Below are 21,897 nucleotides of genomic sequence, written 5' to 3'. Positions count from 1 at the left end.
GACCTGGCACACCCTCCGCCATGTGGAGACACGTGGAACAAAGAAGGGAGCTCAGTCATGAGAATTTGAAAAAACAAATAACATGAAAGCTTTTGTGTCTCATGCAAAAGGAAAAACGAAAATACCCCAAACATCTGAGAGACAATCAAGAGCTTGGATAGAGCTGAACGACATTATTTTCCTGAGACCACCGCATCAGGACTGGAGGGGAAGCTGTTTTATCTAATGCATACGCAACAACACAGAGAGGCAAGGAAAGTGAAGAGACAGAGAAATGTTACAAAGGACGTGATAAAACCCCCAAAACAAGCTATAATGAAATGGAGACAGAGTTCCAAATAATGTTCCTCAACATGTTCACCAAGGCAAGGAGCACAAGGCCCAAGCGAAGTGAGAATTTCCTCTTCCAGGAAGAGGAGTCCACAGAGACCCACGCTGACACACAGCATAATCGTCCAACTTAAGGAAAAGGAAAGCCAGAGGAGAGCAGCTTGCTACATACAAGGAAACCCCCATAGGACCATTAGATTTTCTCCAGAAACGTCACAGGCCAGAGCAGGTAGCATGATGTAGTCAAACTGCTGAACAGACAGGACTGCAAACCGAGAATCTTCTACTTGGACAACTGTCCTTCAACACGGAAGGAGACATAATGAGTTTTCCATACAAGAGGAAACTGAAGGAGCTCATCAGTACTAAACTGGCCTTAAAGAAATGTTCAAGGCACTTCAAGTTGAAACAAAAGGATATTAGTACAGTAAAACTTACAAAAGTATAAATCTCACTGCTCAAGGTAAACACATAGCTAAATTCAGAACTCTAGACTGTTGGTAGGTAAATCACTTAACTCTAGCAGAAAAGGTAAAAGACAAATGTGTTTCTGTAATTAGAACTATACTGATTTGTAAATTGATACACAAGGTAAAAGGGTGTAAATTGTGACATCGAAAACAAAATGTAGGGGGGACAGATTGCAAAGTTTTAGTACACATTCAAAGTTGTTCTCAGCTTAAAACAGATTGTTATATTAAGATGTTTTAGCTTAATATACACTGCTCTCTAGCTAATATAGACGGCAGAGATGTTATATATAAACTGAATGGTAACCACAAATCAAAAAAGTCACAGATACGCAAAAAACAGAGTAAGGAATCCAAGTATAGCGCTAAAGAAAACCAGCCAGCCATGAAAGAGACAGAGAAGAGTAAACTACAAAACAGCGACAAAACTAAAACAGTACTGCAATAGAAACATCTCTATCAATAATTACTTTGAATGTAAATGCAGGAAACGCTCCAATCAAAAGACATACTGTGACAGTGCATTTAAAAAAAAAAAAGGCCCATCTACATGCTGTTTACAACAGATTCATTTCAGACCTAAAGACACCTGCTGATTGAAAGTGAAGGGATGGACAAATATTTTTCATGCAAATAGACGTCAAAAGAAAGCTGGAGTAGCAATCCTTATATTGGACAAGCTAGACTTTAAAACAATGTCTGCAAAAAGTGACAAAGAAGGACACTATGTAGTAATAAAAGGGACAATCCAACAAAAAGATACGACAATTGTAAATACTCATGGACCCAGCATGGGTGCGCCCACATACATAAAACAGTTAATAAGAAACATAAAAGGGCTGATCAGTAGTAATACAATAATAGGAGAGGACTTTCATACCTCACTAACGTCAATGGACAGATCATCCAAACAGAAAATCAACAACGAAACAGTGGCTTTGAATGACACACTGGACTAGATGGATTTAACAGATATATTCAGAATATTCCATCCTAAAACAGCAGAATACATAATCTCTTCAAGTACATACAGGATATCCTCCAGAATAGATGACATATTAGGCCACAAAAAAAGCCTCAACAAATTAGAAAAGACTGAAGTCACACCGTGCATCTTTGCTAAACTCACTGCTATGAAACTCGAAGTTAAGAAGAAAAAAACCTAGGAATACCACAAAAACACGGAGCTAAAATAACATGCTACTAAACAGTGAATGAGTCAACCAAGAAATCAAAGAAGAAATAAACAAGTACATGGAAACAAATTACATTGAAAAAAAATGGTCCCAAATCTTAGGGATGAAGCAAAAAGGGTTCTGAGAGGAAGTTTAGAGTAATATGGGCCAACCTCAACAAGCAAGAAGCATGTCAAATAGACAACCTAACTTTGTACCTATAGGAGCCAGAAAAAGAAAAACAAAACGCCAAAGCAGAAGAAAGGAAATAATAAAGATTAGAGCAGAAGTAAATAATAAAGAAAATTTTTTAAAAAATCAGATCAATGAAACCAGGTGCTGGTTCCTTGAAAAGAGCAACAAAATTGATAAACCTCTAGACACACTCATCAGAAAGAGATCGATAGGAATCAAAATCACGAATAAAAGAAGAGAAATAACAACCAACACTACAGGTTTCTGAATATTATGAAAAACTACATGCCAACAAATCAGACAACCTAGAAGAAATGGATACATTCATAGAAACGTATAACCTACTAAAACTGAAGCAGGAAGACATAGAAAATTTATGGACCAATTATCAGAATGGAGAAGGAATCAGTAAAAAAACAAACAAACAAACAAAAAAAAAACCACTCAAATAATAAAAGTTCAAGACTAGATGGCTTCATGGATGAATTCTACCAAAAACAGACAGAAGAGTTAATATCTATTCTCAGACTATTCTAAACAATAGAAACGGAAGGAAAAGTTCCCAATTCATCCTAGAAGGCCAGCATTAGCCTGATACCAAAACCAAAACACCATAGAGAAAGATAACTATAGGGAAACATCCTGATGAACATAGATGTAAAAATCCTCAATAAAATAGTAGCAAAACGAATCCAACAATACATTAAAACACCATTTACCATGATCAAGGGGGATATAATCCTGGGTCACAAGAGTGGCTCAATACTCAAATCAATGTGATACGTCACATCGATAAGAGAAAGGATAAAAACCATATGATCATTTCAATAGACCCAAAAAAAGCACCTGAGAAAGTACAACATCCATTCATGATAAAAGACCTCAATAAAGTAAAAGGGAACATAATTAAGGCCATATATGAAAAACCCCACAGTGAACATTATACTCAGTGGGGGAAAACTGCAAGCTTTTCCCCTAAGGTCAGGAATCAGATTCCCACCATTTTCATTCAACATAGTACCTGAAGTCCTAGCCACAAAAATTAGACAAGAAAAAATATCCACGGTGAGGGGCGGTTCCAAGATGACGGAGGAGCAGGAGACCTAACGTTCGTCTGGTCCCTGGAATTCAGCTACAGAGCTACCGAGCCATTCTGAATACCTATGAGCGCAACCGGAGAACGAAGAAAAGAGTAGCAGAAACCATATGAACAGAAAAGTGACCACTTTCTGCAAGGAGGAGAAAAGATGGTGGAGGAGCAGGGGACCCTTTCTCAGCTGGTCCTGAGTCGAGCTGGATAGGTACCAGACCATCCTGAACACCCACGGAATCAGCCTGCGACGCAGGAAGATACATCTGGATCTCTACAAAGGAACATCTCCAGCGCTGAGTATTGAGGTACAAAACGGGGAGCCATGAATCCTCGCACAGATATCAGAAGATAAACGGAAGGGGGAGGGAGCTGCCGTGTTCAGGCGCCGGGAAGCGGTAGCCACCTGCACTGGGGAGCGGGCGGACTCGCGGACCGGCACCCTCAGGAAAGCACACGGAGACCGTGAGCCTGGGAACGCGCGACCAGACTGAAAACCGGCGCTCCGGAGCACTCACTGCAACCGGACTGAAACCGGGAGCTTGGGAGCGCAGGTGAGCTGACTGAAAACCGGCGCTCCGGAGAGCGCATGCGCATGGACCACACTGAACTGGAGCTCGGGAGCATGCGCAGGAACCGGGGCAGCTGGCGGCCGGCGGTATTAGAAATAGAAAGGACAGAGACATGCCGGCCCTGGAAGTGAGGGCTGGGAGAGCGACTGTGGGGCGCACAGCCCAGGACACTGCAGGGTTTTTAGCAGCACAGACAGAAACAGAGTTAATGTGGACAGAAGAGCTCAGTGAGAGTGGACTGCGATCCCTCTGTTCTGAGACTGACGCTAGGATACGGCCGCTGCTGCTCTGACTCTCAGAAGGGTCACAGAAAAACCACCAGGGAAAGTCGCCAGAGAACAAAACCCTGGAAATACCAGCTCACATTGTGCTAATCTCCATCCCCCCTCCCAGGGGACAGGGAGACTCTACCCAAACAAGTTTGCCTGAGTATCAGCGTGGCGGGCCCCTCCCCCAGAAGGCAGGCTGACAAATCAAGAAGCCCACATCCCTAAGGTCCCTATAAAACAAGTGCACACTGCCTGGGTCCTGGTCAATAATTGGGGCTCTGGGCATCCCCGCAACCTCTCCTCATCAGAATGACGAGGAGAAAACCCCCTCCAGCAAGGAAAAGATAATGAGTCTGTGGCCTCTGCCACAGAACTGATGGATATGGATATGACCAAATTGTTAGAAATGGGGTTCAGAGTAACAATGGTCAAGATGATGTACAGACTTCGAAAAAATGTTAACGAAAATATTAACGAGAATATAGACTCTCTAAGGGCAGAAATGAGAGCAAATCTGGCAGAAATGAAAAATGCTATGAATCAAATGCAGTCTAAACTAGACACTCTGATGGCCAGGGTAAATGAGGCAGAAGAACGAATGAGTGAATTGGAGGATGGGATGGTAGAAGAGAAAGTGAAAACAGAAACTTGGCTCAAAAAAATACATGCTCAAGAATGTAGATTTCAGGAGATTACTGACTCAATGAAACATTCCAATGTCAGAATCATTGGCATCCCCGAGGGGATGGATGAACAAACTGCAGCTGAAAACTTCCCTAATCTGGCAAAGGAAACAAGCATTCCGTGTCCAATAGGCAGAGAGGACCCCTCCCAAGGTCAATCACAGCAAACCTACATCACGTCACATCATAGTTCATTTCTCAAATGTTAGATCCAAGGATACAGTATTGAAAGCAGCAGGGGGAAGAAAATCCTAACCTACAGAGGTAGGAATATCAGAATAACGTCAGACCTGTCTACAGAGACGTGGTTCTATAAAAGTAAAAAGGCCCCAAGAGTGATACAGAACAGAAAGTCACAATCTATAGAAACAAAGACTTCACAGGCAACATGACATCATTAAAATCATCTCTCTCAATAATCACTCTCAATGTGAATGGCCTAAATGCTCCCATAAAAGCCACAGGGTTGCAGATTGGATAAAAAGACATGACCCATCCATTATCTGTCTACAAAAGACTCATTTTCAACCTAAAGATACATCCAGACTGAAAGTGAAGGGATGGAAAACCATTTTTTCACACCAATGGACCTCAAAAGAAAGCTGGGGTAGCAATTCTCATATCAGACACATTAGATTTTAAACTACAGACTGTTGTTAGAGATACAGAAGGACATTAGACTATTCTTAAAGGATGTATTCAAGAGGTGGATATGACAATTATAAATATCTATCTCCCCAACAGGGGAGCAGCAAGATACACAAGCAAACTCATAACCAGAATAAAGAGACATATAGATAATAATACATTAATAGTAGGGGACCTCAACACTCCACTCTCAGCAATAGACATATCACCTAAGCAGAAAATCAACAAAGAAACAAAAGCTTTGAATGACATACTAGACCAGATGGACCTCATAGATATATATAGAACACTACACCCCAGAACAACAGAATACTCATTCTTTTCGAATGCACATGGAACTTTCTCCAGAATAGACCATATACTGGGTCACAAAACAGGTCTCAACTGATACCAAAAGACAGAGTATTCTCTGCACATTCTCAGACCATGATGCTTTGAAATTGGAACTCAACCACAAGGAAAAATTTGGAAGAAACTCAAACACTTGGAAACTAAGAACCATCCTGCTCAAGAATGACTGGGTAAACCAGGAAATTAAAAATCAGTTTAAACAATTTTTGGAGACCAATGAAAATGAAAACACATCGGTCCAAAACCTATGGGACACTGCAAAGGCAGTCCTAAGGGGAAAATACATAGCCATCCAAGCCTCACTCAAGAGAACAGAAAAATCTAAAGTGCAGTTTTTATATTCTCAGCCCAAGAAGCTGGAGCTGGAAGAGAAGAACAGGCCTAACCCACACACGAGAAGGCAGGTGATCAAGATTAGAGCAGAGATCAATGAATTAGAACCCAGGAGCACAGTAGGGCAGATCAAAAGAACTAGAAGCTAGTTCTTTGAAAGAATAAATAAGATCGATAAGCCACTGGCCGGACTTATTCAAAAGAATAGAGAAAGGACCCAAATTAATAAAATTATGACTGAAAAGGGAGAGGTCACAACCAACACTGATGAAATAGGAAGGATCATTAGAAACTTTTATCAACAGCTTTATGCCAATATATTAAACAACCTGGAAGAAATGGATGCCTTCCTGGAAACCTATAAACTACCAAGACTGAAACAGGAAGAAATTGATTATTTAAACAGACCGATTAATTATGAAGAGATTGAAGCAGTGATCAAAAACCTCCCCCAAGGGGCGCCTGGGTGGCACAGCGGTTAAGCGTCTGCCTTCGGCTCAGGGCGTGATCCCGGCGTCATGGGATCGAGCCCCACATCAGGCTCCTCCGCTATGAGCCTGCTTCTTCCTCTCCCACTCCCCCTGCTTGTGTTCCCTCTCTCGCTGGCTGTCTCTATCTCTGTTGAATAAATAAATAAAATCTTTAAAAAAAACAAAACAAAACAAAAAAAACCTCCCCCAAAATAAGAGTCCAGGGCCTGACGGATTCCCCGGGGAATTCTACCAAACATTCAAAGAAGAAATAATACCTATTCTCCTGAAGCTGTTGTTTCAAAAAATAGAAACAGAAGGAAAACTACCAAACTCATTCTATGAGACCAGTATTACCTTGATCAGCAAACCAGGCAAAGACCCCATCAAAAAGGAGAATTACAGACTGATACCCCTGATGAATATGGATGCCAAAATTCTCAACAAGATCCTAACTAATAGGATCTAACAGTACATTAAAAGATTTATACAACATGACCAAGTGGGATTCATCCCTGGGATGCACGGGTGGTTCAATTTTCGCAAATCGATCAGTGTGATAGACCACATCAACAAGAAAAGAGTCAAGAACCATACGATCCTTTCAAATGATGCAGAAAAAGCATTTGACAAAATGCAGCATCCTTTACTGATTAAAACCTTCAGAGTGTAGGGATAGAGGGTACATTCCTCAATTTCATAAAAAACCACCTATGAAAAGCCTATCGCCAATATCAGTCTCAATGAAGAAAAGCTGAAAGCCTTTCCCTTAAGATCGGGAACAAGACAAGGATGCCCACTCTCAGCATTATTATTCAACATAGTACTAGAAGTCCTTGCAACAGCAATCAGACAACAAAAAGGGATAAAAGGTATTCAAATTGGGAAAGAAGAAGTCAAACTGTCTCTCTTCACAGATGACATGATACTCTATATAGAAAACCCAAAAGACTCCACCCCCAAACTACTAGAAGTTATAGAGCAATTCAGTAATGTGGCGGGATACAAAATCAATGCTCAGCAATCAGTTGCATTTCTATACACGAACAAGGAGACTGAAGAAAGAGAAATTAGGGAATGCATTCCATTTACAATAGCACCAAAAATTATACGTTATCTCGGAATTAACCTAGCCAGAGACGTAAAGGATCTATATTCCAGAAACTACAAATCACTCTTCAAAGACAGTGAAGATGACACACAAAGACAGAAGAATATTTCATGCTCATGGATCGGAAGAATAAACATAGTTAAACTGTCTATTCTACCCAGAGCAATCTACACTTTCAATGCCACCCTGAACAAACTACCACTGACCTTTTTCAAAGAGCTGGAACAAACAGCTTTAAATTTGTGTGGAACCAGAACAGACCTCGAATAGCCATGGAAATGTTGAAAAGGAAAAACAAAGCTGGCAGCATCATATTGTCTGATTTCAAGCTATACTACAAAGCTGTGATCACGAAGACAGCATGGTACTGGCACAAAAACAGACACATAGACCAATGGAACAGAATAGAGACTCCAGGAATGGACCCTTGGTTCTATGGGCAACTAATCTTCACAAAGCAGGAAAAAACATCCAGTGGAAAAAAGACAGTCTCTTCAATAAATGGTGCTGGGAAAATTGGACAGCTATAAGCAAAAGAATGAAACTTGACCACTCTCTCACACCGTACACAAAGATAAACTCCAAATGGATGAAAGACCTCGATGTGAGACAGGAATCCACCAAAATCATACAGGAGAACATAGGCTGTAACCTCTTTTACATCAGCCACAGTAACTTCTCTCATGACACATCTCCAAAAGCAAGAGAAACAAAAGAAAAATGAACTTGTGGGACTTCATCAAGATAAAAAGCTTCCACACAGCAAAGAAAACAGTCAAAAAAACTAAGAGGCAGCCCACAGAACAGGAGAAGATATTTGCAAATGACACTACAGATCAAAGACTGGTATCCAAGATCTACAAAGAACTTCTCAAACTCAACACACAAGAAACAAATAATCAAATCAAAAAATGGGCAGAAGATATGAACAGACACTTTTCCAATGAAGACATACAAATGGCTAACAGACACATGAAAAAATGTTCAACATCATTAGCTATCAGGGAAATTCAAATCAAAACCACACTGAGATACCACCTTATGCCAGTTAGAATGGCAAAAATTGACAAGGCAGGAAACAACAAACGTTGGAGAGGATGTGGAGAAAGGGGAACCCTCTTACACTGTTGGTGGGAATGCAAGTTGATGCAGCCACTTTGGAAAACAGTGTGGAGGTCCCTCAAAAAGTTAAAAATAGAGCTACCCTATGACCCAGCAATTGCACTACTGTGTATTTACTCCAAAGATATGGACATAGTGAAGAGAAGGGCCATATGCACCCCAATGTTCATAGCAGCATTGTCCACAATAGCTAAATTGTGGAGCCGAGATGCCCTTCAACAGACAAATGGATAAAGAAGATGTGGTCCGTATATACGATGGAATATTACTCAGCCATCAGAAAGAATCATTAACCAACATTTGCAGCAACATGGACGGGACTGGAGGAGATTACACTAAGCGAAATAAATGAAGCAGAGAAAGACAATTATCATATGGTTTCACTCATTAATGGAACATAAGAAATACGGAGATCGGTAGAAGGAAGGGAAGAATGAAGGGGGGGTAAACAGAAGGGGAATGAACCAAGACAGACTATGGACTCTGGGAAACAAACTGAGGGCTTCAGAAGGGAGAGGGGTGGGGGCTTGGGATAGGCCGGTGATGGGTATTAAGGAGGCCATGTACTGCATGGAGCACTGGGTGTTATATGCAAACAATGAATCATGGAGCTACATCAAAAACTAAGGGTGTACTGTATGGTGACTAACATAATAAAAAAAAATTTTAAAAAGACAATAGAAAAGTTCGGTGAAAAGAAAATCTTTTTTTTTTTTTTTTTTTTGAAAAGAAGAACTTAGTTGATATAACTTTAGCTAGACTAACCAGAGCGGGGAGGAGAAGGAGAGAGAACGTAAATAAAATGTGAAATGGAAGAGGAGACATTACAACTGGTAGTACACAAATTTAAATGATCAAGAGAGACCACTATGGACAATTATGTCAACAAACTGGAGAATGTATTAGAAATAAATTCCTAAAAACCTACAACCTACCAAGACTGAAGCATGAAGAACAAAAAAAAAAAATCTAAATGGACCACTTACGAGCAAGGATATTGAAAAAGTAATCAAAAACCTCTCATCAAACGAAAGCCTAGAGGCCTAGATGGCTCACTGGTGAATTCAACCAAACGTTGAGAAAATACCAACTCTTTTCCAACTCTTTCCAGAATATCACAGAGGACAGAACATTTCCAAACTCACTTTCATGGCCAGCATTACCCTGATACCAAAACAAGATAAGGATACTACAAGAAAATTACATCGCTGATGGACATAGCTGCAAAAAAATAATTAACAAAATGTTAGCATCTCAATTCCAACAGGGCATTACAAGGAGCATGCACCATGATCAAGTGGGATTTATTTCAGGGATGCAAGGATGGCTAAATATCCATAAAGCAACCAATGTGATACCCCTCATTAACAATGTGAAGGATGAAAATCGTATCCCCCCAACAGATGCAGGAAAGCCTCTGACAATAGTCACATCTATTCATGATGAAAACTCTGAACAAACTGGGTACAGGGAGAAGAAGGTAGCTCGATATCATAAAGGCCATGTATGACAAGGCCACAGCTAACATAATACTCAATGGCGAAACGCTGAAAGTCATTCCATCTAAGATCAGGAACAAAACAAGGATGCCCACTCTTGCCCCTTTCAGTCAAATTACTCCTGGAAGTTTTAGCTAGAATAATTAGGTACAAAACAGAAATTAAAAGTAGACATATTGGAAAGGAAGAAGTAACGTGTTCTCCATTTGCAGATGGCATGATATCATATACAGAAAACCCTAAACACTCTCCCTGTCAGATCGCTATCATCAAAAAGACAAAAGATACCAAGTGTTGGCAAGGATGTAGAGAAAACAGAACCCTTGTGCACAGTTGGTTGGAATGGAAATTGGTGCAGCCACTGTCAAAAACAGTATGAAGGTCCCTCAAGAAATTAAAATACAACTATCCTATCATCAGGCAATCCTACTTCTGGGTATATATCCAAAGAAAAGGGAATTTCTGTCTTTAAGAGATCTCTGGACACCCCCATGGTCATTGCATCTACAATACCAAGACATGGGTACAACCTAAGTGTCGACTGTAAGACAAGTCAATACAGAAAGTGGGGTATACAGAGTGTATGATGACTATAGTTAACAGTACTGTGCAGACACATAACCAACGGAGCCACCCAGGCGCCCCTAAAGCTGTTTTTAAAATATTTTATTTATTTATTTATTCGAGAAAGAAAAAAAGAGAGAGAGCATGACAGCGCGAGGCGGGGGTAGGGGGGTAGGGTAGGGGCTATGGGAGATTGAGAAGCAGACCCCTGGGACCATGACCTGAGCCCAAGGAAGATGCTTAACCAACTGAGCCACCCAGGTCCCCCTCCAATAAAGCTGTTTTTAAGAAAACAATAATGACTTAATAATTCCTAGATAAATAGACTCAGTATTGTGATAAATATCAAATATGCCTCAATTCAAGGATGCCTTAGAACATCTATCAAAAGATTACATGCATACACCTTTAAACCAGTGATCACAGTTCACATCCTATCACCCATAGAAATCCACACACACACAGCTGTTTGAAACAAATGTTAACATTCTTTCTATGAAAGAAACCTTACAAAATGGATATGTGACCAATAAGCAAATGATTACATGAATATTTTATGTACTAATTCTATTTTTACTACGGATAAAACATCTCCACAATACAGCACATAAATGTTGAGAGCAGCTGCGTAACATTATATAAAACACAATATGTACATAAATGACATGCAAACTTAATATTTGATTTTATATATTAAACTGACAGAGAGAGAGAGAGAGCAGCCCACAAGCAAGGGGAGCAGCAGAGGGAGAGAGAGAAGCCAACTCCCCGCTGAGCAGGGAGCCCGATGCAGGGCTCGATCCCAGGACACTGGGACCATGACCTGAGCCGAAGGGAGACGCTTAACCAACTGAGCCACCCAGGTGCCCCAACATACAACCTTTCAACTCAATATCAATACGTGTATTTATAAGAGATTAAAACTATACAGCCAGGGACAAATAGGAATGTATGTTTCTAAAAGAGAGGGATTTATACTGGGTATATAAAAGTGAAGAATATAATGTACTTCTCATTCAGAAGTCTTTAAGCTATTTCCCCAAAACAGAAATGTTACATGGGTAACAAATGTCGGAACCACACTTGAAACTGATCAAAAACACAAACTGCTTTTCTACTTTTTCAATTGAATTGTAAGCATGTTTTTCTTCTTTCTTTTTCCTTCCTTCCTTCCAGAGTGCAAAAGGGGCTGGGGGAGGAACACAGAGAGAGGGAGAGAGAGAATCTCAAGCAGGTTTCACACTCAGTGCAGAGCCAGACACGGATCTCAATCTCACCATCCTGAGATCATGATCTGAGCTGAAATCAAGAGTCACGTTTAACTGAGTCACCCGGTAACCAAACAGTTACTCAGTATATAACTAGCTTTGAGTTCAATGGATGAGGCAAGGATTGTTTCACAGACCTCTAATTTTTACATATCTAGGTTGACTCTATTTTTTAAAAATTAATTTCTTAAAAACATTTTATTTATTCATTTGAGACAGAGAGAGAAAGAGCATGAGCAGGGGGAGAAGCAGAGAGAGAGGGAGAAGCAGACTCCCCGCTGCACCGTGAGCCCAATGCGGGGCTCAGTCCCAGGACCTGGAGATCATGACCTGAGCTAAAGGCAAACGCTTCACCATCTGAGCCATCCAGGTGCCCCCGAAAATTAATAGCTTAATAACTTAAGTTTGTTATATGATTTAAGGGCACTGTTGATAGTTACTGATTTCAGGTTATGGAATGATTTAGTCTATTCCCTCTAACACCTCTGTTTGGTATTCAGTAATGCTCTTGGTCATCCTCTAATAAGCTTTTTAAATTCTGGCAGAGTGAATTCCCCTAGTACTCCGCGTTTTTCAGGACTTCGCACTTTATTGAGGTCATTGACCCCATCGGGATTACATGTGCAGGTCCTTTAATCCCGGTCTACACAGAGCAGCCCAACTATCCAATGCCCACTAACACTACAGGCTCCTTGATATCCAGAACCTGACCGCCAACTCCAAAAGGAATCCTGGGCATCAAAGCTGATCAACCCCCTACGCAACCCTCAAAAGCTTTAGGTCATTACTTCATGGTGAGAATTGTTCACGGCACATAAAAAGCCCGAGGAGAAAGAAGTGAGAACTTATAGGAGATTCTGTGATATGGGGGAGAAATGCTCAGAGAGCCAGCCTTCAGCAGAACAAGGAAAATAAGGAAACCAGTCGATGAAAAGAAGCCCACTAGGCAGGACACCTCAGAGCAAGAGAAGTAAAGGTGTTCACATTGTGAAGAGATGGTGTTGTATGAAGACAGGACCCAACCACGGCCCTGAGACATTCATTCCACCACCGAGCACCAGTCATTTCCTCTCTTCTCCCTACCTCTCTGGGCTTCTTTCCCAGATGAAATTCTCTTGCAGAAGCACACTTGCATTTGAGTACACGTTTACGCTGTCCACATACCGCAGTTCACATGCTACCCCTTCCCATGCCACCGCCGCACCCACAAGCAGAAGCACCTTGATGACAAAGGGCCACCCTCTCTTTCCTTGCCGCAGGAGAGATGCAGGGACAACCAGCTTCCACCTGGAGGCCAAAATGCAAACTTCTCTGTGTCTTCAGGTGCCCTCCTCTCCTACAAATGCCCCCCGATTCTGCTGTGGCAATGGGGATGTGGCTAGACTGAGGTTCCTCCCCAAACATACACAGTAGAGATCCTGTAACCTCATGACCAGAGCAAGTTCTCTGCTTTCAGAAATGTAACTGGGAGCCCTGGTGCTCAAGCCTTTCTTCATATTGGAGTTACCTGGGACATTTTATCTATTTATCATCTAACTATCTGTCTGCCTATCTATCTTTGTATTTATTTGAGAGAGAGAGAGAGCGAGCGAGAGAGAACATGAGTAGGGAGTGGAGGAGCAGAGGGAGAGGGAGAAGCAGACTCCCCGCTGAGCAGGGAGCCCAATGTGGGGCTCGATCCCAGGACCTTGGGATCATGACCACAGCCAAAGGCAGATGCTCAACTGACTGAGGCACCCAGGTGTCCCCCTGGGACATTTCATTAAAACGACTTAGAAATTGGGCTTCACTGCAGATGCCAGGACAGAGCAATTTAGAGATGGTCACAGATGAGGGTAATTTTTAAAACTACCCATGTGATCCCCAGAGAAACTGGACTGAAAAGCATGCATTTATAGTATTAATATTATATATTGCTTCTCAACCTGTAACACGCATGCTAGTCACTTGAAGAGTTTGATAAAACAAATTATAAGTCTCCACACTTAGAAATTATGATTCAGGGGCACCTGAGTGGCTCAGCTGGTTGAGCACTGGGCTCTTGATTTCAGCTCAGGTCATGATCTCAGATTCCTGAGCATGGGCTCCAGGCTCAGCAGGGAGTCTGCTTCTCTCCCTTTTTCTGCCTCCCTTCTCCTCCCCCACCCCCACTTACATGTTTTCTCTTTTTTGCACACTCTCTCTCTCAAATAAATATTTAACCAAAAAAAAAAAAATTCTGAATCAGCTGGTCCAGGGTGGGGCCTATGAACTTATATTTTCTCCTGTTGCAACTTTGAAAGTAATTTTATTTTCAGCTCTACTGAACTATGATTGACCAGAAAAATTGTATATCTGTAAGCTATACAAATGATTTTTTGTACATGTATACACGATGATATGATTACCGCACCAAGCTAATTATCATATCCATCACTGCACACAGATGTCGTGTGTGTGTGTGTGTGTGTGTGTGTGTGTGTGTGCGTGTGCACGGTGAGGGCTGGGAGATGGGGGGAAATGGGGGATGTCTGTCAAGGGTACAAACTTCCGTAAGTTCTGGAGATCTAATATACAGCACGGTGACTATATGTAATAATACCGCAGTGCATACATAAATTTACTGCGGGAGTAGATCTAAGGAACTTGTCCACATCCTCAGATGGTTTGACGCTGGACCCTTGAATCCCACTTCTGGTTGCTATGATCTAGTGAAAGGAGGCAGAGAAAACTAGAGCCTCTTTCGCCCACACGCATATCACAATACAAATAGTATTTGTTGCCAGTATAGACTTCCCTGAGAGCTCATGTTTGCAGTTGTCTCTCTGTAACATGAGAGGGGACTAGAGACAAGAGCAGTATTTGAACAAGGCTGTATTTGGGAAACAACATCCATTCACTCATTTATGAGATAAATGTCTCTAGACACCAACTGGTGGCCAGAACGGAGAGGAGCGGGCGGATTGCAGAATGGATGAAGGGAGTAGGACGTGGAGTCTTCAGAGTGCACGGGACAGAACGAAAAAGGCATGAAGACGAAAGTACGGCACAGGGAACCGAGGCGAGGATATTTTCATAGTGTTGTAGGATGACAGATAATAGTTACACCTACGCTGAGTGTAGGCTCACAGACAGACTTGCACAATCACTGTGTGGAACACCTGAAACTAATGCCACGTCGTGTGTCAGCTGTACTTCAGAAAAGTAGAGAAGTGTTTCTAGAACACCTACTATGTACCCACATGCGCTGTAGGAGCATGCATGTGCGACACTGTGCTAGGAACCTCGCATTCTGTGAGCCAATCCTGGAAATACCCTGGGAGGTGGTGACATCTTTCCCAGGGGCTTACAGGTGCTGGGCCTGGTAATTCTAGGAACATGGATTCTCTCTGTCTCTTTCCTTACCTTACTGATCCTACGAAGAGTCCTGCACGAGAGCACAACTAAGTGAGAAGAGAAGGATGGAGCAGGGCCTTTCTGTCTCAAAAGAGAAAGAGAGAGAATAGAGCAGTTGACAGAGTTGGGTAGATTATTCACTTGCACCATGTATTTTGTTTGTCTTCACCATGAAGGACGATCAATACGCTCCCCAGAAATAGAAGGCAGGTGCTGCAAGCTACTCTTGACGCCCATGTTTTAACCAGAAAGACAGACATTGGCTCATCAAATTTAAGATCTGAGTGCAGGTGTCAGGAGATAGTACCAGCCCTGGACCAGTAGGACGGGTGGCTGCCATGAGCTCTCATGTTCTCTGAGCTGTTCCAGAAACACAGAGCAGTGGCGGGGAGTGGGCGAGGGGCCAGGGCGGGGCCACCGCCTGGTCTCAGAGTTTTGCTAGAGCAATCCTGATCCGACAGTTTTCTGTTAAGCCCTGCAGACTCAGACAGGCTGTCTCTATGACAACCAAACATCACCAAAAATGGAAAGTACCTGTAACACCCACCTGTGCTGTGATAGCCTAAGAGGCTTATATGCTCGTGTGTCTGTCAGTGTGACTCATCCTTGGGACTGGATTCTGAAGAGAAGAGAAATTCACACTCCAGGACATCCTGAGAAACTTGATGCGCATTCCACAAAATCGTGTCCTACAAGATGGAAAAAAAAAAAATGGAGACCACTGTTCCAGGGGAAACTAGAGCCAAAAGAGTCAAGATGACTCATGCAATCCATGAAACATGATTGAATCCTGGAGATGAAAACACGGCATGATTGCATCACTGGAGGAAACGTGTATACAGACTCCCGGCTAGGTGCATGTAATATAACAGCGGTGGGACACCTGGGTGGCTCAGCTGGGTAAGTGTCTGCCTTCGGCCGGGTCATGATCTCAGGTCCTGAGACTGAGCCCCACATTGGGCCCCCTGCTCAGTGGGGAGCCTGCTTCTCCCTCTGTCTGGGACTCCCCCTGCTTGTGTGCGCTCGCTTGCTTGCTCTCTGATAAATAAATCTTTAAAAAAAAAAACAGCGGTAGTGCACAAAGTGTGGCAAGTGTACTGTGGTTATGTAGGACAATGATCTTCTTAGAGAATAAACATTCTGATACTGAAAGGGGCAGCATGTCAGGATACCCGCACGTTACTGTAAAGTGGAGTAACGGAATCCTCGCTGCAATGGCGTTGGGAGGCCAGAAGGGGGCGCTCCCAGTCCCTACCACTGCGATCGCGGACCTCAGCAGGAAGAAGTCTTTCCACTAGACTTTCCCCGCAGGATGAAGAGAGCTCTTCTCCTTGCCTGGCAACAGCCAAGCCAGAGACCGTCCCAGCTCACCAATGAGAAGCCACTACACCTCAAACACCCAGTTTCTCCAACGGGCTTTTGCTTATGGCAGCCCTTCCAAACCCCACATCTTCCACTAGAAAAGCGTGTTCCTCTGCTTTGTTCTCCATGCTAAGCTATTCCTTTGCCATCACTTGCTTGTCCCTATTTGCAATTCTCTGCCATTCCCAAATAAACCCATTTTTGCTGTTTTAGTTTTAGGGTCAACATTATTCTCACGTGATAACACAAAAAAAAATACACAGAGAGGAAAACGATGTGGTTATGTGGCAAGATTTGGCTTGTACAGACGAAGTTTGCTGTTGTCTCTCATACTATTGAACTATTCCCAGTTATCGCCTTTGCTACCATGACTCTCTCCATTTTTTTCCATAGCCCTCAGTATCCACCACCCCCCAATCCCTTAACTTCTTTGCATACACTGTCCCTTGTACCATTAAACCCACAATAGATTTTAAGATCTGTGGCCGGCAACCTAACTATCTGCACTCTCCCCTTGCACCCTCTCTCCCCACATCCCCAGGCTCCCTGTGTCCCAACTCTCCCTATGCTCCCCTGCGTCTTACCCTGTACATTCTGTGTCCTCGTTCTCACTCTGCACATTCTCACACTTACAATGTTACACAAACACTCCAGCTTTCCTGCCTCGCACCTCATCCTGAAGAGGCAAAAGTCACCGCACTTACCTGGTGGGATGTTAAGGGTTTGGAAAGTATAAAAGGTACAAAAGGTCCCATTTCTCAGTCATTCTGAGTTCTGGAAGCATTACTATTCTTCCACATGTGAACATGCTATCATGACACACACCACTGTGGTTGTGGTATGTGGGCATGTGAATGTGACTGTGATCATAGGAGTGTGTGTTGTGTGAAGGACTCAGGTTGAGGTTGTGGTAAATGTGTGGATGATCGGGCTGGTAGAGAGCACAGGGCCGTGTGTAAGTGTAAATGCGTACGTGACGGGTTTACATTTGTGTGTGACGTGTGTCTGTGTGGTTTCTCCACCATCACAGATCTAATCCCTCACCTAGAAATGGACGATAATTAGATCGTGAGCCAGAAGCAAATTCTGGAATTCTTGTTTAGAAATATCAAGGTTTGGTATATACTCAAATTTTACATTCCTTCATTGCTTACAAAAGTAATGCGTGCCCATGACATGAGATTCAACAACGAGTAGAGGAGTGTGGTAGTTATTCAGTGATCTTGAACTGAGTGAGGAGAATTGAGTTATTTGACTTATTTTGATTTTACTTACTTCAAAGAGAGAGAGAGAGAGAGCACGCACGAGTGCCCAAGCATGAGCAGGGGGAGGGGCAGAAGGAGAAGCAGACTCCCCGCTGAGCAGGGAGCCCGATGTGGGCCTCGATCCCAGGACCCTGAGATCATGACCCGAGCCACAGACACTTAAATGACTGAGCCCCCCAGGCACCCCCGACATTCTTTAAAGGGGAGAATCTGCCTGTGAAAGCATCGGATGATGGTGCTTTGGTTTACTTACAAATCACTGGATATGGTTTTATTTAGACTTCCTGCAGGATTGGGGTCAATATTGCTCAATCACGTTTTCCCACAAAAGTTCCTCATTATCTAGCCTTCACATTCATTGGAATCGAGTTGTGCAATGAATCTAATCATTTCTAACGCACATTAGTGGCTTCAAGTTCTTTTTTACTTGTATCTCAGTGAATATCCATAGCAAGTATGTTGTCAGATTCCAAATTTCTGTTCATGAATCATGAGACGGTATATCTCTGTGCCTACAAATTAGTAAGAAAAATGCAGTTTCAGGCAGAATAACAACTCAGCAAAGAGGGAATCCACTGAGTCAATGAGCTCTATTGCTACCTTGTCAGGCCATCTCCTGTCAGGGCTCAGAACTTCCAGCTTCCTCCCTATGAGATCCTATCTGCATCCAGGGATCATGCAAAAGGGGGGCTTCTCCTAAACTCCACGAACATGGTCTCTTCAGAGATGCTAACAGAAGGTTGTGATTGTTTTTAGTAGGCAGTAACAGTGACTCCCTCCACCCCATAACGATTCCCAGGTCCCCAAGGCTGCACGGTCACTGCCACTCCAGGGAAAATACTACTTTGCAGTTCGGAAGGGAGGTGAGGTCATAGAATCACAGATCCATAGGGCAGGGTCTGGCTGCCTCCCTGTCACACATGCAACAGCTGTTACAACCTTCACACTCCACCCACCGTCCTGGCAGCAGAAAAGCATCGTGTATTTTCTGCTCCAGTGGGAGGGACACAGTCCGTAAGGGCAGGAGGCGTGTCAACAGTCTGGGTAGTGATCGTGTGAGTCGATGGAATTCTGGGGTGGACGGTGCTCCAGTTCAAAGTGACACAGGAATGAGGAAAATTCCTGAGGCCTGAGCTGAGCTGGCAGAGAGAAGTGAGGCTTCTGACGCCACACCAATCCCTGATGGCTCTCGCTGGAATTTCTCTAGACTAACCTTTCAGGATTACTGCAGGGTGCCTGGCTTGTCATGATGAGCAGGTGGGTCTCTCGGAATCCCGTAATCCTACACGAGAACAGCCTCTGAGGGACAGTTTCTAACACAGATACATTTTTTTGTAACTACGGGGTATGGTGTACGTAAGGGAGACACTGATTCTGTGTCTCCTAGAACACCTGCTGTCTGATGATGGAGAGACTGCGGAACTGAGGAAGTAGAGTAGTAAACCTTTGCATCGTGTGTTTTAGAGAGCAGCTGTCAGGATCAAATGCACGTTGTGACATTTTCCCTGGTTTACAAATATTTTAGTATCCAGCCTAAGCTCAACATGAATTTCTCCACAACTTTCTACCATGCACAAGATTTCACCCTTCTCACTTTATTGGCAATAGTTTCATTAATCTCAGGTGTGAATAGAGAAATACGTGATCTGAAAATAGTAAACATTCATTTCTACACACTGTTATGTCCATGACTGAAGTTTCATAGTCGGGGTATCATGTCAATGGTTTCATAACGTGATATTACTGGTCACTCACTGGGACACCTGACACTGCACGCTGGCACTGGCACACAAGCAAAGAAGTCCTGTCTGATAAGGGAGTCATTCTGTTTTCCTTAAAACCAGGTTAGTCACAGGGGAGAGTCTTTTTTCTATCATACTCAGCAGTTCACCTAACGTAATAAGAACCCCAAATCATTTTTCATACTCGATATTGGCCTGTAGAATATTTATACAAGGAAAAAAAAACCTGTGAAAACCAGAATTATTGAAAAAAAAATCTCTCAATCTAAATTAAAATGTCAGGGTATAGGAAGCAACACTAAATAGAGATCTAATTTATCTGAAAGCCCAGGGTCATAATTTATTAGCGTAGGACAGCTAAGAAGATCATCTTTGCCCCACCCCAGCACTCCGCCCCCTACGCAGTGTCTGCATGTTCACGTACAGGCTAACCATTCTGTGCCTCCTTCGTTTTCCTCTGAAAATGAAAACGATGTATGGGCCCTTACTAAAGACTTGTTAAGATTTTAAAAATCAATGCATGTACAGTGTCCATACCAGTGATCCATGCAAATGGTTATATAAAGGCTACTATGGTAAACTCTGGAAGCCTCTAAACAAAAGCACCTATATTTTAGTAATTTCCTTTGAGTAGGAACTAGTCATAAATGGAAACTATTGGCTCTCAGCTGACATGCTCCCTATAACTCCTGCCTCATATTTCCAACAGGAATCTGGCAACAAAGGTGCATAAGCCGTCATCTGGAAACCAGCAGAATAGCCTCGGGACACTTGACAATAGGAGTAACATTTCTAGTATAGTTAAAATCCTGAGGAATTTCTCTCTCCTTTACCATTGTACCTGCCTTTTCTCTCCACTGGGACCAGGGAGGTCCACAGACCTGATTCTCAAACACCGGACCACAGCCAACTCCTTGCTGCTTCTTTCTAAAGGAGTCACCCTGGGGCGCCTGGGTGGCTCAGCTGTGAAGGTTGCATTCAGCTCAGGTTATGATCCCAGGGGCCGGGGATCGAGCACCACATTGGGCTCCCTGCTCAGCGGGAAGCCTGCTTCTCCCTCCCACACTCCCCTTGTGTTCCCTCTCTCACTGTCTCCCTCTGTCAATAAAATCTTCACAAATTAGTAAATAAAGGAGTCACCCAGACGATGGCAGGTCTGGGGTTGGAAAACTGTCTCAGTGATCTTGGATGCAAACTTGTGTTGTACGCTCACGAAGAGGGCAGGGGTCCGTCTGGTGGCACCAGCCGCCCCCTGCGTGCACTTCAGGAGAACACGGTCAGTCCCAGAACTGCAGGTGGGCAGAACCGAAAGTCAAACTCCCAAGTACATGGAGCCCTCTACGCTCCCTTATCGGATGCTATATACACGGATTAATCTGCTTTTTCCTAAGCATGGGAGGCCAAATCGAACTGCTTACACGTCACAAAGAAGAAAGATTTTGGATACTGTTCTGCTACATTTCAAGGAGAAATCACAGTGCATGGCTATTATTGCCTGGTGTTTTACCTTCGGGGCTGATGGTCTGGGCCAGCGGCTCCCTGGTTTTCAGGCTGCCCAGGCAAAAGCAGCAGGGGTCCAACACGTTCATAGAAAGTGGGTTTTCCCCAGATCCCCCCAGGAGACCACAGTCACCCAGAACATTCTTGTCGTGCGGAGCACTTCTATATCCTCGAACACGCTCCCCTCCAGCTGCCAGGTATGCAGTGCTCTTGGGAATAACCCCAGCTGGGTGATGGTGACCATCCCTGCACTATTTCTGCTGCCTGTTTCCCAACTGTCTGCCCCTTTCTTCTCATGAGTCATGACTCCAGTCTACCTGGGCTCTGCTGGGACTGGATAGGAACTCAAGTCCCTCAATATAATGAGAGAGATGTAAATTCTGGGTTTTAACAACGTTCAGATATTTATTCATTCATCCCCTGCCAAGCCTAAGCTCTATTATTCAACACATTACAGACAAGTAGTGACCAAGACAGACAGACAGAGCCCTGCCCAATTAAAA

Source organism: Ursus arctos, unplaced genomic scaffold (genome assembly GCF_023065955.2).
Source record: "Ursus arctos isolate Adak ecotype North America unplaced genomic scaffold, UrsArc2.0 scaffold_19, whole genome shotgun sequence".
NCBI classification, from domain to species: domain Eukaryota; kingdom Metazoa; phylum Chordata; class Mammalia; order Carnivora; family Ursidae; genus Ursus; species Ursus arctos.
This window is presented reverse-complemented; position numbering follows the sequence as displayed.